The following is a 15,308-nucleotide window of genomic DNA, read 5'->3' as shown; positions in this document are numbered from 1 at the left end:
ACGGAGTTTACACAGGAATGTCAAAATATGGCAGAGTAATGAGCTGATCTATATGTAAACAGGCCTCATCGAGGAGTTTGAGATGTAAATTTCCCATCCACCTCCTGCCCCTGTTGAAATGACGAGTGATAAAATGTTTATGGGAATCTGGGGATCCCAGTCAGGTCTCACATTTAACTACTTCAGCACTATGTATCATGGCATTGCATGCACTACGTTACAGTGTGTGTAAGTGTAAGTGTACACAATGAAAAAACGAACTTGATGAAGTTTGTTTAGTCCTAATTTAACAAAATATTGATGGACTTCCATCCTGTCCTTACCCGTAATGGGCACTGCATGAGAAGCATTGATACATACAGAATAGTGAGACAAGGAGAGAGCCTTCGTATCTGTGCTTCAGATCTGACTTATTAAAAGTACAATAGGGCTCTTCCAAATCCTGGACTCAGGTGATCTGGACGATTGCAGACATTTTCCAACGGTTTTCTCTTTGCCCAAATCTATTTCCAGTAGTGAACCAAATCCAAGTGAGCAGTGACGTCAGACGTAAACCTAGGGCTCTGAAATATATACATTTCTTGCTTTTATGTAACATCACTCAGGGCTCCCTTAAAACAATGGATCATTCACACACATCCATGACATCATGTTGGCGCCATCTCTTTAATTAGTCTGTTCAAAAGGAGTCACAAACACAGTAATGTATAAAACTAAATAAAAAAAGATTAGGTTCTATGTATATCTGTTTTATGTCTATGTATATAGGATTATGGAAATGTATATTTATTTAGTGTTCCATCACTTGTGGCCTGGGACAGAGATAGAGCGTTAGGATAGGTCATTCACAGGGTCGACACCATGGTGAAAGGTGGGCAATATAGAGAAGGAGGACAGCAACAATTACACGGGGATTAAAGGACAAACAGCGGTAACAAACCCTATACAGCGAAAGCGAATGAGTCAATGGCGACAACAGAAGGAAAAGGAGGAGGAAACTTTTCTGGCTTCAGAAGTATGAACAGCTTGTTTATTGCAAAACTGGAAAAGGGCAGAACTTTTATATTTTACAGCTTATAATGGGGCGATTAATGGGGCTAATGCAGAGTTGAATGAAAGGAGGCCGCAATTGCACTTACGTTTCATGCGTAGAAATTAATGTACTGTACACATCTGTGTCCACATCTGTATGCTTAGTTTGATAGTCATCTTCATCTTCAGGGCTACCTATCATTGGTGCAAGTGATGCATCTAAAAACATGCAGCATAGCCTGCCACCCTCCGTCTACACACCTTCACTAAACTTTACATACATGCATTACCACCCAGTTACATCCCTTCCTTACAACACTGCATGGCTCATAGATACATACGCTCGGCTCCAGAACATCCGCGAAAGGACACAAGATTAATCTGCAAACGGACTAGCGTTCAACTCCACTATGAGACTGGCTCTGCTAAAATATAATGTTTTTCAGTTGCAGAGCTATTTATTGAACACTTTGTACATTTGTCCAAAATCCTGCTGTCAGCATGTTTAAAGCTGCTGTAGCCATTAAAGTGCTTGTGTGACATTTTCTCCATTTTAGTCACCAACAGGCATTAAGCATGAGGTGGAAAAACATGTATATAAAAAGATCACATCACTATGGTACTTTGCATAGAACACACACAACTCTTGCAGTAGCTGTACGTATCAGTACAGTAACCTGACAATTTGTCTGTGAAGGTTGAAATCGCTGAATAACTGGATCACTCCAACAGATTCAAAATTATGTTCAAACTCAAAGAAAGCTCAGAAGCATTTATATAAGTAGTTGTACATGTCACCCCTTATACGTGCACTACTAGTTAAATGCTAAAGTTTATCTGAGTTACTCCTTTCTTGTAGCTTATCCACAGACACTGCATGCTAACATGTGTGCTACTGTGCTACATATTTTCCCTGTTAAACTGTGACTGTGCACATGGGCGCCGAGAGGGGGGGCAGCGGGTACAGTTTACCCGGGCCCGGGCTTGCTAGAGGTGCCCGGCGTCGCCCCTTCCTCACTGCAGCTCAGCACACAGCTTGTGCTGGGCTGCAGTGTGAGACTGCTCACGGCTGCTGCAGCAGCCGGAGCATTCTCCTATGACTGTGGGGGTTAGCGATCACACTGATCACGCCCCCCCTGCTTAGTGCCGGGCTGGGGGGCTTACTGCACTCCCCTCTCCGGCGCCGCAAGTAATATATATTCACTGTAGCTGCTTGCGACATCACAGTTACTGCTGACATCACACAACTACTTGTAGAGCTGCTGATACCCCTGACACTCTGTTTTCAGAAACTCCAAACTGCACAGTCACTTCTTGTGATACTGCAAGTTTGTTTTATTCTCTAAGAGCCCTATAGTTGTCTTCTGACATAACATGGGAACTATTAAGAGAAAAAAACCTCCAGACAAAGCAGGAAGATGGAGAAACCAAGGAAAACAGAAAAAAAAAGCAGAGAGGCGCAGAGAAAAGCAGGCAGGCCAGACAAAAAAAAAAAAAGACAGGTGAGAACAAACAACGCATTTGTTGCAGGTGTACAGAGAGGCTGGGACAGGTTTGCTAGATTTATAAAAAAAAAGAGATCAGTTCATAAGAGCATGCAGCAGATGTCCCAGATTTTGGCGAGTGAGACACAGGAGAAACGTTGACATTGCTGAAGATCCAGGGGAGGGATGCAGCCATTGGGCAGGCCAGACAAACCTTTGAAAGACAGAGATGACCAAAGAGAAAGCACGCAAAGCAGCTATACAGAGACGTGGGGATAGGTTTCCTGGGTTTATAAAGAAGAAGAAAAATCAATTCATAACAGCAATTAGCAGAGGCCAACCAGGCATCCCACTGGTTTAGCAAACTGCAGATGAAAGCTGCCCTATGCCCACCAGCCACCAAAGCACATAGACCGTCCCCTTAACAGTGGAACAATTTACTTTTCACTCAATACTTGGATAGGAAGGTTATGGCAAAGTGATGCTGGCAACAGATGCTATTCGTAGAGAAAGAGTAACAGTTAAGATCTTAAAGAAGAGAGCACTTATAGAATATGAGGACAATTTGGTAGAGTGTTGGGTCCTTGAATTGGCACATGAGACCATTTTTCTGATCCGTGGTTATGCAGCCTTCCACACAGAGACCTATCTATACTGTGTAATGGAACTGGCTGGCAGAGGGGATCTGTATTATTTAATGAATGAGACCTCAGAGCTAGACCAAACCACAATAAAATTTATAGCTGCAGAACTGGTTTGTGGATTGCAGTTTATGTATTCAAGGGGGATCATTCATTGAGACATAAAATTGGATAACATTCTGCTGACCACTGACGGTCATGTTAAAATCACTGACTTTGGTCTGACCCTACTGAATGCGTTTGGAGAAACCGATGCCACAGACTTTGGTGGGACACCTGGCTATAATGCTCCAGAAATGATAAACTGCCAGCCATACAGTGCAGGTGTAGACTGGTTCGCATTTGGTATTATTTTACATTTACTCACCATAGGATCCTACCCTCTCCCTGGAGAGTCAGCATCAGTGGTAGAGACAATGATCCTTACACAAGAACCAGCATACCCAGGCCTTACTGATCCTGTAACAGAGGACATCTTAACAAGGCTCCTGTGCAACGAACGGTCCCTCCAGCTCGGGGTAAATGATAATGTGCGAGAACACCTCTTCTTCTCTTTAATTAACTGGGAAGAGACAGAGACTGGAAAAACTGCATCCCCAGTCACACTGCTCAAGGACTCCATGGATCGAGATGAAAAACAGCAAATTCCTGTGCCCCATAGTGAAGTTTTCAAAGAACCTATTACTGCCACGAACCAGAGGATATTTGATAATATTCAATTTGTGTGTCCCATATGGAGTGAAACTTATCACAATGTGCCAATGGAAGTAGATACTATACCATCAGACAAAGACCTGCATTAATGTCACCAGAAAAATCTGCAGTCCTAAAAACATCTTTTTCCTGCTGCGTGTATTGCCTGCCCCGACCTCGGCTACGTCCATGGAAATGCACTTTCTTCCACATGCCGTGACCTGGGCTATGTCCCAGGTGATGCATTGTCTGCTTCCTGCCCTGACCTTGGGTACGTCCATGGAGATGCACTGCCTATAACCTGTCCTGACCTTGGCTACATCCCAGCAGATGCACTGTTTTCCGCCTGCCTGAACCTCGGCTATGTCCCTGAAGATGCGCTGTCTGCTGCCTGCCCTGACTCAGCTACGTCCCTGAAGATGCACTGTCTGCCGCCTGCCCTGACCTCAGCTATGTCCCAGGAGATTCACTTTCTGCCGCCTGCCCTGACCTCAGCTACATCCCTGGAGTTGCACTGTCTATAACCTGTCCTGACCTAGGCTACAACCCAGGAGATACACTGTCTGCCACCTGCCTCAACCTCGGCTATGTCCCTGGAGATGCACTGAGTTCCACCTGCCCTGACCTCAGCTATATCCCTGGAGATGCATTGTCTGCTACCTGCCCCGAACTCGGCTTCATCCCAGGAGATGCACTGTCTGCCGCCCGCACAGACCTCGGCTACATTCCAGGAAATTTACTGTCTGCTGCCTGTCCCAATTTCAGCTACATCCCTGGATGTGCACTGTGTACCGCCTGCCACAACCTCGGCTATGTCCCTGAAGATGCACTTTCTGCCGCCTGCCATGACCTTGGCTATGTCCTAGGAGATGCACTGTCTGCAGCCTGCACCGACCTTGGCTACACCCCTGGCCGACTGCCATGACCTCAGCTACGTCCCAGGAGATGCACAGTCTGCCACAACTTTGGCTGTGTCCCAGGAGATGCACAGTCTGCCACCTGCCCAACCTCAGCTACTTCCCTGGAAATGCACTAATAATTATTTTACTGAATTATATACATTGCTCACTTAAAATAAAGTTTTAAAAATAAATAAAGGTGTCTTGTTTAAATATATGTGGTTTTACTATAATTCATCTCCAAAACAGGAAAAATGAGGGAGGAATAAATAAAGGTATGGCAGGGCTAAAAGAAGCTTTTGCCTTAATAAGTCAACAGAGATGTGTTTGGAAATGGTGTAATTATATAATCTATTAGAAGATAGAGGGCTTGCTTTAGAGGTGCAGGTAATGTTGATGCTGCATGCAAGCGGCTGATGTTTTAAATCTGAGGGGCCGATTCATCATCACTTAATTTTCACAAAAGCAGGTGAAAATGCACATTTTCACCTGCAATTGTAAAAATTAAGATATCGGGCTATTCATCAAGAGGGTAAAGCAGGAGATATCACAGATATCTCCTACTTACCTTCCTCTTGCGGAATGGCCTGCTGTCCCCATACACTAGTATGGAGACAGAATTCATCAAGCTCCGAAAATATAATACTGTATTTTCAGAGCTTGACTGCGGGAGCATTCGCCATCTTCAGATGGTGAATGCTCTTGCTCAAGGCATCACAACCTGCTCCTTCCCTATGGGAAGGAGGGTATTGTTGCGATGAGGGATCCTTTCGAATTCCTCCGCCACTGTCCGGCTCCTTCCGCTGGACGTCGGGGCGCTTGTGCGCATGTGGGAACTCTGCAGTTAAGCGGCTCGCGGGGACAGCTGATTTCGCATCAGCTGTCACCGTGCCGGAGCAATGCCAGTGTGCAGCTTTGCAATTGTGATCCTTGCTGAATCAGGCCCAGAGTACAGTTGTGACTTTGATTATGTCGCTATAATACGCTATAAACCTATAATTGCTTCAGTACTCAAATTACACTTGGCTGCCCCCATTCAACCTCTTCAGGTATAGGGGGCTACAAGTCATCTAACGGAGATTACCTGGCCTCTTCCCCTAAACTGCGACGGCCGGCTGCGGGACCCCATGGGTCACCGCAGCCAGCCGATTGTACGCAGATTAACCGATGCTGCGTTGGACAACGCAGTTTGGTTAAGTAATGCACATGAGGCGTGATGCCTCCTGCTGCTTTACCATATCTACAAGGATCACAATTGCAAAGCTGCCTCCGTACATACATCATATATCTATAGCCTGCATGCATACATCATATCTATAGCCTGCGTGCAGCTTTGCAATTACAAAGAATCAGGCCCTGAGTATTTTCCTCATAATTGATTATAAAAAATGTAGAAGAAACGGACCTGTGCTGTCCGTAACTATTCTACCCAAAATAATTTTATTCACAAATTACCATTACTGTATCTGGATTCTGCAAGTATTAGACCCAACTAACATTTCCTGTAAGGTGTATGACCAAACATCATTTTTCAGCCTCTTGCACAAGGAAACGTTTGTTGTTTGTGTTCTGACTATACCAGACAGTAAGATCACCAATCATCAGTAGCAAATATTTATGATGTTCAGATGCATGTTAATAGGGGATTATTAAAGTTGTGTACAAATACCTATTTCTGCTTAGCCCAAGATTGGTACAAACATCACTGACAAAATTAATCAGGACTTTCATGATTAATTTATATGAAAAAAGATTTCTGGAGGTAGACACGTAATGTTACAAAACTAATGGGTATGTTTTTCAAAGCCGTCAATTGTCAGTGAATTTCAAAGAGCAATTAGTAATACACGCAAAACCAGGCTATTGAATATACCACCAAGAGCCGTATACAATTAGGTGCGAAAAGCCAGTTTCTGCGGAAAAGTATCGCAGGTGCTGTAATTTCGCCAGGCGAATACTTATCCCCGTATTAAATTCCAAAGACTTTTCGCCGGTGCGGAAAGTCAATTCATTGGAATAGGTGAAAAAGATTCGCCTATGAAGCAGTAAAAAAAAAGTGCAGAATTGGGGTTTTGGGGTGCAAACTTGCCGAACCACCCTGCGCCCTTGGGACAGCCCCCCCAAAAGTAAACTGTGTCAAAAAAAAGTTTAAAAATGACTTTGAAAAAGTGGGCGAAAAAGTACAAAGTTGGGGGACAAACTTAAAAACTAGCGCAATAGACTCCAGGGGGTCCCCAAGTATGCCTCAGGTGTTTTTAAGGTTGTTCCAGTATGATGGAAAGAGACCACAGCCGAACTCGCCAGCTCAGTACTGATAGGGGTATGCAGCGGAAGCCGGCGGACGCAATCCCGACGGCCGGCTTCCCGACTGCTTTATCCCGGCGAGGGTTAAATGACAAGCGTCTAAATCTAGACGCCAGTCATTTTACTGATGCCTGGAGACCGGCGCCCGGCATCCCGATCGAAATGATGATGGGCGCCGCTGTGGACAGGGGGGAAGGGTAAGGTTTAGGGCTCCCGGGGGGGACTTAGTGTTAGGCACCCCCCGGGAGGTTAGGGTTAAGCTAGGGGAAGGAAGGGTTAGGGTTAGGCACCGACGGTGGGGACTTAGGGTTAGCCACCCCCCCCGGGGGACTTAGGTTTAGGCGGCGGGGAAGGGGGGGTTAGGTTTAGGCACTTAGAGGGGGGATTAGGGTTAGCCACTGGGGGGAAGGTTAGGGTTAGGCACCCCTAAGGAGGGTTAGGGGGGGAGGTTAGGTTAGTAAATACTTACCTGGGGACGATCTGGATTTTCACCCATGTCGGGCAGCCGCTGTCGGGATTTGAACCGCCGGTCTTGTGTCCGGCAGTAATTCATACCGATTCCACTGATAGGTAACGATACACAGGCAGATGAAAATGATATACTTGCTGGCTGAGATGAATTGGTAGGGCAGGTTTGTATGCAGTTTGGGCACTGCTGCGCTGACAGGTAACGGAACACCGCAACAGATAGAACACAGGTCTGTATGCAGTGTGGGTGCTGCAATGCTTACAGGTAATGGAACACAGCAGCAGATGGATCACAGGTCTGTATGCAGAATGGATGCTGCTGTGATGACAGATAATGGAACACAGTAGCAGATGAAACACCGTCTGCATGCAGCGTGGACGCTGCAGCACTGACAGGTAATGGAGCATATCAGGGATTAAACACATGCGTATAAATTGGATGTCGGCAGGTGAACAATACTCAGCATAGCTAGTGAATAGGGAGAACCCACAAAGTAGCAGATGATGTCACAGAGGACACGAACACAGGATACAGGAGTAAGCCTTGAGCCTTGACCTATCCGGGATAGGAACATATTGTTCAGGCAATGGGTTGCTCACAGGAATTGGTTTGAATAGTAGGTGGTCAATAGCCATTGGTCTAGCTGACCAGGTGAGCACACAGGTGCATCAGTTAATCACACGGAGGCGTCCCTGGGATGTTTTGGAAACTAAAATGAATGAATGAATGTCTGAGTCTGAAAGGGATGCTAAGACCCCGATTCATGACAGTGTTCTTCAAACGCATACTGGCCCAGATTTATGTTTTTATACTGCAAATTAAAGTTGCGCTAGAAGAAGCCACTGTTTTAACTTTAAGGTGTCAATTCCATTAGGGGCGAATCCCGGCTGAAGCCCGCGATGTGCCATTGGAACATTGGCATCGATACCTGAATTTGCCCCTAAATTACGCATTTTAGTTTACCCCCATAGGGATATGAACTAAAATATGCAATTTAGGGGTCACCGTAAGTGTGGCTTATATGTGCACCACAGCGCACATAGTTGTATTGCCCCCCTAAAGCTGGCAGCACATTTTAAATCCCCCCCCATGTTTTTAAAAGGTGCAATATTACACTTTCTGACTGGATTTAATGTAACTGTAAAAGGAGTCCTGTAATGCAAGTCCCTCTCAAAAACTTAAAATACTATTAATCATTTACTACAACACTTTACAACAATTTACTTCCAATGGACACTAAAGTACAATCTCCACAATTGCTGCAAACAGGTTAGATGGAAGGAAAATCCTGTACTTTAATATATTACAACAGGGCCACATCCACCTTTTGTTTAAAGATGACCTGTAATATGGATCTCGCTGCAAATGGTTAAACCTAGTAACGGCTTAGGTGTGGCGTGGGTGTGTGATCATCATACATAACCAAAACTTATCTAAAAATAAACACACGGAGACAGAAATGGAATTAAAAAAGGTCAGCTATTTATTTACTTATTTAAAGAAACTTTAATTATTTAAATTATTGTATTTAAATTATTGTATGGTGGCTAGAAAGGACGGCCCCTACACACAGCAGCCCAACAATGCAAACTAAACAACCAAACACTGCATTGTGGGCGGTATCTGCCCAGTGGATGCAAAAACCTAAACTAAGGTACAAAGCACAAACCTTCTACTATCACTATACCATCCATAGATGGCCAGACCGCCCCCGTAGAGGTGGTACAGTACTTCTCCACAATTACTAGAAGGTGAGTGCACCCAATGCACCAACTGCACCCGGGCTGATGATAAGCCGTACTTTCACGCCAATGCCAGTTTCTACCTCAGAGAAACGGAGCCCGCCACCATACAAAACTAAACCACCTGACCTATGCTAGCAAATAAGCTGTCTACAAACAGGACCAAACCCTCCTCCGTCAAATGCACCCCATCAGGCCTATAGAGATGCTTATCACGGAAGCGGATCAAAGGATGCTTCACAACAAAACCACCATGAGCCAGCACAAATTTAGCTACAGCAGCATTAATCTTCTTTCTAGCCTCGTCTAAAGTTCTTGGACAACGGGCACCGCACCACTGCTGCATAGGAATAATGCAGGACCATAGTATGGTACAGGACGACCATGCACCCATCATGAGTTCGAGGTCTGACATGATGTTAAGGCGTAAGTCAAGAGCTATCATAGAGCCAAGGTCATTCCCACCTAGATGGAGTACTAGCACTTTGGGGACACCAAACTGCCGCGCAGCCGCTAACAACCTGGGTTTAAGAAACTCCCAACAGAGACCTCTAAAATCTAGTCAACGAATCTTAGCTGAGAAAGGACAGTGCAGCCGCTCCCCGGCCGCGGTAGAGCGGGCCACCCAAAATACAAAAGAATGACACAGAATCCACACATCCTTAACATCGAATATCACACCTATAATGGAGGATGGGAGAGAAAGTAGAAAGAACATTAATATTTGGTGTTCGTTTTTGTATATATATATTTGAAAGAGCCACTAAAGGTAGTTAAGCTCGAAACAAAAAAATAATAATAAAGTTTTAATTTTAGGCAAGCACAATAAACAGCGTTTATATTGGTCATTGAAAAATAACAAATTTTAATACTGAAATTTTAATTTAGAAATTTAATTTTAATTTAGAACTTTAATTTTACTATTGAACCTGACAACAGTAAAGAGCAAAAGGGAAAAAAACAAGGACAGAAGGGGAGGGAGGGGAGGGTGGGACAGGGTGGGGAGAAAAAGGGGGGGTGAGGGAAGATCAGGAAAACACACAATAACTTGGCAAGAGGTAAAAACAAAATCCTGCTGAGGGACTGTATGGTTGGGCCGAATTAAGACCGTCTAGTCAGGGAAAATAAAAATCCCTCAAGACCCCCACTGTGGAAAGTGGCGAGTATTACCCGAGTAGGATGGACAGGGGAGACAAACGACTAGACAAAACGACAAGACAAAATGACAAGACAAACATGCAGACAAACAAAAACACAATGCAGACATTTAAGCACGTAAAACAAAAATTCCACCATTCGGCAACCGGCCTAACGTAGCGCTTATAATAAGCCGATTTCCACCGACCAAGGGCTATCATCTGTGGTACCGACAATACAATACAAACAAATAGAACAGTGCGCTCCAATGTTGAATTAATCAATATACTTATAGTTATTAATGTCCGTATCTCTTCTCAATTCTGAATTCTTAAGAATTACATATGTTTATTACCTCCAAAACCTTTTACCAACCTTGACTAGCTTTCTTAACTTAACTACAAATAAAGACACAGACACCATAGCTTGGCTAAAAAGGTCACAGCTTTTATTTATAATTGAATCAATCAACCTAACCATGGTGGCAAAGAGACGCTGCAGACTCAGTTCTAGCTTTTAACTTACTCCAAAACTGATGGGGACGACTAAGACGATTCCCCTTCTAGACGCACTTAAACTGCAAGGGTCTCACTTCCCTCCTGGGCCAATCCGAGGCGTTTCATGCAAAAACGCCTGGGTCCCCCCGTGCGGAGCAGGACAAATTCGCCAAATACATCGAGGGCAAGTGCCCCCACAATTATCTTGCGCCCCATAAAGCCACTGAGCTGCAGCGTACTCCCGCCAAAGCTAGGCCCTAAAAGAGACTGGCCCGCCACCCAAAGAAAACTACCTAATAAAAGAAAACAAATCCTTAACAAACAGACTCATACACAGAGCATTCAAATGAACACCATCATGACGGAAGAAACGTACCAAATCACCCTCCAAAAAGCCGTGACTCACAACCAAACCACCAAAAGACACAACATGCTTAGTCACCGCAACGTTCACCTTCCTTCGCGTTCTGTCCAGAACACCAAACTATCTCACTCCTCTCCACGTCAAACGGGGCGTCATCTCTGACCATACAATCTGAAAGGACGGCCAACGCATGCGAATCGCATCCAAAATCTCGCGCAGACTCACAATTAAACCAACACCTGTAAGCTGACCGACATCATTCCCACCAACATGCAGGACTAACCAGTCGGGTACCCCCCATTTTGTCACAGAGGAAACAATTAGAGCTCACACAGCTTCCACCTCAAACCTCTTACTCCAATCCAACGCACCAAACGACCACTAAGAGGCAAACTACCACCTCGACCCGAGACATGCTTCTCTGCCCAAAAAATATATGAATGGCCAACTAGCCACACCTGGCCGTTTTCATCCGCCAACACTGTAAAAGAAGAAAACCTTGCGCATGAGAAACCACACCAAACCTGACTCAAACAACACAACTTAGTAACTAACTAGCAGGGATGCAGCAACACAGCAACTAACTAGCAGGGATGCAGAAAAGGGGGATAAACAGGAACCCGAGTGAAGGAGAAAAATTAAAAAACCTACCCGTGAACCAAATTGGGCCAGATCATGGCTAACGGGAGGAAAAACTAAAAAATTCCTTCACACCCCCAATTGTTGAACGCTAGCCGTTTTCGGGTTATCGCAAGGTGCGCGTCTATAACTTATCGCAACGCACATATTTCTTGTAACTCCCTGACTTCCAACGCCCCACTTTTTGGATGTCCGAAGGAGGTGCCCCCGCAAGCGCCGCGCAAGTGGCTGCCCCAATTCAGAACGAATGGGTGCCATAGTCCGAATGATCCAATCCCAACTCTGCTAAACCTCGCTTGAAAACTGCAGCGAACTGAAACTTTGTGAGAGGCTTGGTATCTAAATGTACCAACCACTGGAACCCCCCAGCCAGGCGCACCAACATGTACTGGGATGCTAAATGAACTGGGCAAATATTACAATCCTGCTGTTGTGGAAGCGTTACCCATTTTCCCCTGCTAGTCTGATCCGTTTTAGAGAAGCGAAGTTTGCAAAGCACCGCTGAATCTCTAAACACAATGTCCTTGAACAGCAGCCCAGAGGACACAGACGCTTTATTAACCGCTACTAATTCGCTGACCCTGAAAGCACCAAAAAATGCAGCAGAAAAAGACAAACGGAAAAGAGAAGCCTCAAACACATCAGAAGCTACCTTCTCCATAATCCTAAACAATGCCGCCAAAAGTTGGGTGTCAACCGGCCCAATGGAATCGGCACGAGCAGGAACCTCCCTAGCCCAAGCCTTAAGGGCCTTAGTCAAAAGGAAAGATTTGGCTGGGTCGTGTAAACCCTTCAAATCGCAAAAGAAGGAGATTCCTGATAGAACTGATCCCACGTAGGCCCTGGACTTCCCTTGCAACTCCTTCGGGGACTTACCCTTCGAATCAGGGTGCGTGCAGTAACCGCTCCATTCCCGCCATGCAGCCGAGTATTTGCAGAGAGTTGATGGAGCGAGCGATTGTATCGCCAAAACCTCTAAGCTGGCCTGATGATCTTCCACACAAACGAGGGGCACATCAAACCAACAGCAGAAGCAAACGGTGCTAGCACCCGAAACCGCTCAAATTGAAAACGAGATAACGCGTCTGCAATCTCGTTAACAACCCCTGGTACGTGACGAGCTCGGAATCGAATAGTGCCCTCTAAACAACACAAAATTAAATGACGAAGCAATCGCAAAACTAACGGAGAGGATGATCGCTGGCTATTGATGGCGTGAACCACCCCCTGATTGTCGCACCAAAAAATTACCTGCTGGTTACTAAGTCGTGCTGACCAGACTTCAACGGCAACAACAATCGGAAAAAGTTCTAAGAGCAACATATTACTTGTCAGGCCCTCCTCGCGCCAAACTAAAGTCCAAGCAGCAGTGCACCATTCCCCATTTTAAAAGGCACCAAAACCAGACGCTCCAGCCGCATCAGTAAAAAGTTGCAATGATCCATTTGCCACCGGAGGAGCCGGCCAAATCCGTTCACCATTAAATTGAACCATAAACCTGGCCCAAACACGAAGATCATCTTTTATCTCCGCCGATAAACGGATATGATGATGCGGCCGTCTCGACCCAGCAGTGGCCCTCTCCAATTTTCTACAAAAAACTCTGCCCTTGGGAATTATACAACAAGCAAAATTAAAGGAACTCAACAGCGACTGAACTCCACGCAATCTAACCGTGTCTACTGCTAAGCAAGCCGCAATCTGTTCCAGCAATCTGTCCACCTTGTCTTTCGGCAACCTACAACAACCTGCAACCGTGTCTATCTCAATTCCCAAATGATAAACGAGAAACGGGACCTTCCATCTTGTCACGTGCAATGGGAACGCCTAAAACATGAAAAAGAGCCTGCGCAGAAAAGAGGAGGTCTGCACAGACGTCGCTCTCTCCTGGACCCATAAAGAGAAAGTCATCCAAATAGTGTGCAACGCCCGCCTGTCCAGTGCCGGCTCGAACACATCAATGGAGAAAAGAGCTGAATTTCTCAAAATAGGCACAGGAAACCGCGCATCCCATAGGCAAACATTTGTCAACAAAGTAACCGGATTCTAACTTGAAACCCAGAAATTGCATAGCGCCTGGGTGTAACGGCAATAAACGGAAAGCTGACTCAATATCTAATTTTGCAAGCAGAGCGCCGTGTCCAAAACTGCGTACCAAAGCCAAGACCTCGTCGAAACCTTGATATTCTACCCTACAAAAACTATCCGGAATAGCGTCATTAACCAAACCGCCAGCTGGGTATGACAAATGCTGAATCAATCGAAACTTGCCCGGCGCCTTCTTGGGCACCACACCCACCGGAGATATACAAAGGCCCTGCAAAGGAGGACAAGGGAAAGGACCCTCCATCCTCCCACCTTAGCCTGCAAAAACTCTGGGTAATCCCTAGCCGAACGCAAGTTCAGAGTGGCTTGAACCCATAAAGGGCCCATTATTGGCAGCGAAAAACTGAACGAAAAACCCTTTAACAAAAACGCAGCGTCCTCCTTGTGAGGATATAACTCTAAGCAGCGAGCCAGCGCAACTAAACAAATAGGTGAATTCGCCTTAAGCAGCTCCTTTTGACCCCTCAATGCGATCATGTGTGGCACTAGCAAGCCCCCGATGGCAATCCTTGGCAGGATGTTCTCCTCCACAGAGACGTCAGGAGTGTCGAAAATGACAAGACGAACCCCGTGTACACCGGGAGTCGTTAAAAGCAAAACATTTACCCCTCATCACACCAGTCGCTCCCTGTTTACTGGGAGGATATCCCTTGCCAGGAGGCATCCCATCCAAGGGGGGCCAATGCTGCTGCGAGACCTCCAACCACACCTCCACGTCCTTTGCTCCAAAAGGAATAATCATGCTACCGTCATGCTTCTGTCTAAATTGCACGTCATATTCCCGCCATGCCAAGGCCCGCAAACGAACAAACATGTCAAGAACTAAAAAAATATATTTCACTATGTTAACATGTTCATCCGCCCGCGTCTCCAAATAGCACGCCGCGAATACGAGCATGCCCTTCAACCAAGTGTTGAAACTACAGAAAGCATCCTCACCAATACCCCCATCTTTTTGGCTTGACTAAAAGCCTTTTTCATATCATCAGAGAGTAAAAAGAAATCGACAAATTTGCCTTTGCGAATTCTCCCCCTCACACTTTTGCGCAAACCCCGAAGAACTGCTGTGTTTGCACAATGCACTGAATCTGCACCTGCCGCTACAGTAACTTGCTCAGCAATTGCACCTTGTAAATTCGCACTACTAGACTTCTTGGCTAAACGCTTTGCAACCATTCTAGCTATTTTACACGGGCACACCGGGGAACCAGAAGAATGAGAAGAAGAGGAAGAGTCAGAAGATGAGGAACAAGACAAATCATGCTCACCATCACCAGAAGGACCCGGAACCGCTTCCTCGA

At 45.6% G+C, this 15,308-nt stretch overlaps 1 pseudogene; it reads left to right on the top strand.

Moving 5' to 3' along the window:
- The first annotated feature begins 2,406 nt into the window (after nucleotides 1-2,406).
- On the top strand, nucleotides 2,407-3,960 carry LOC148525493 (protein kinase C delta type-like; annotated as a pseudogene).
- Nucleotides 3,961-15,308: the final 11,348 nt, after the last annotated feature.

This window comes from Taudactylus pleione, unplaced genomic scaffold (genome assembly GCF_031769625.1).
Source record: "Taudactylus pleione unplaced genomic scaffold, aTauple2 ptg000107l, whole genome shotgun sequence".
NCBI lineage: Eukaryota > Metazoa > Chordata > Amphibia > Anura > Myobatrachidae > Taudactylus > Taudactylus pleione.
Note: the sequence above shows the minus strand (reverse complement) of the source record. Positions and strands in the feature narration are given on the sequence as shown.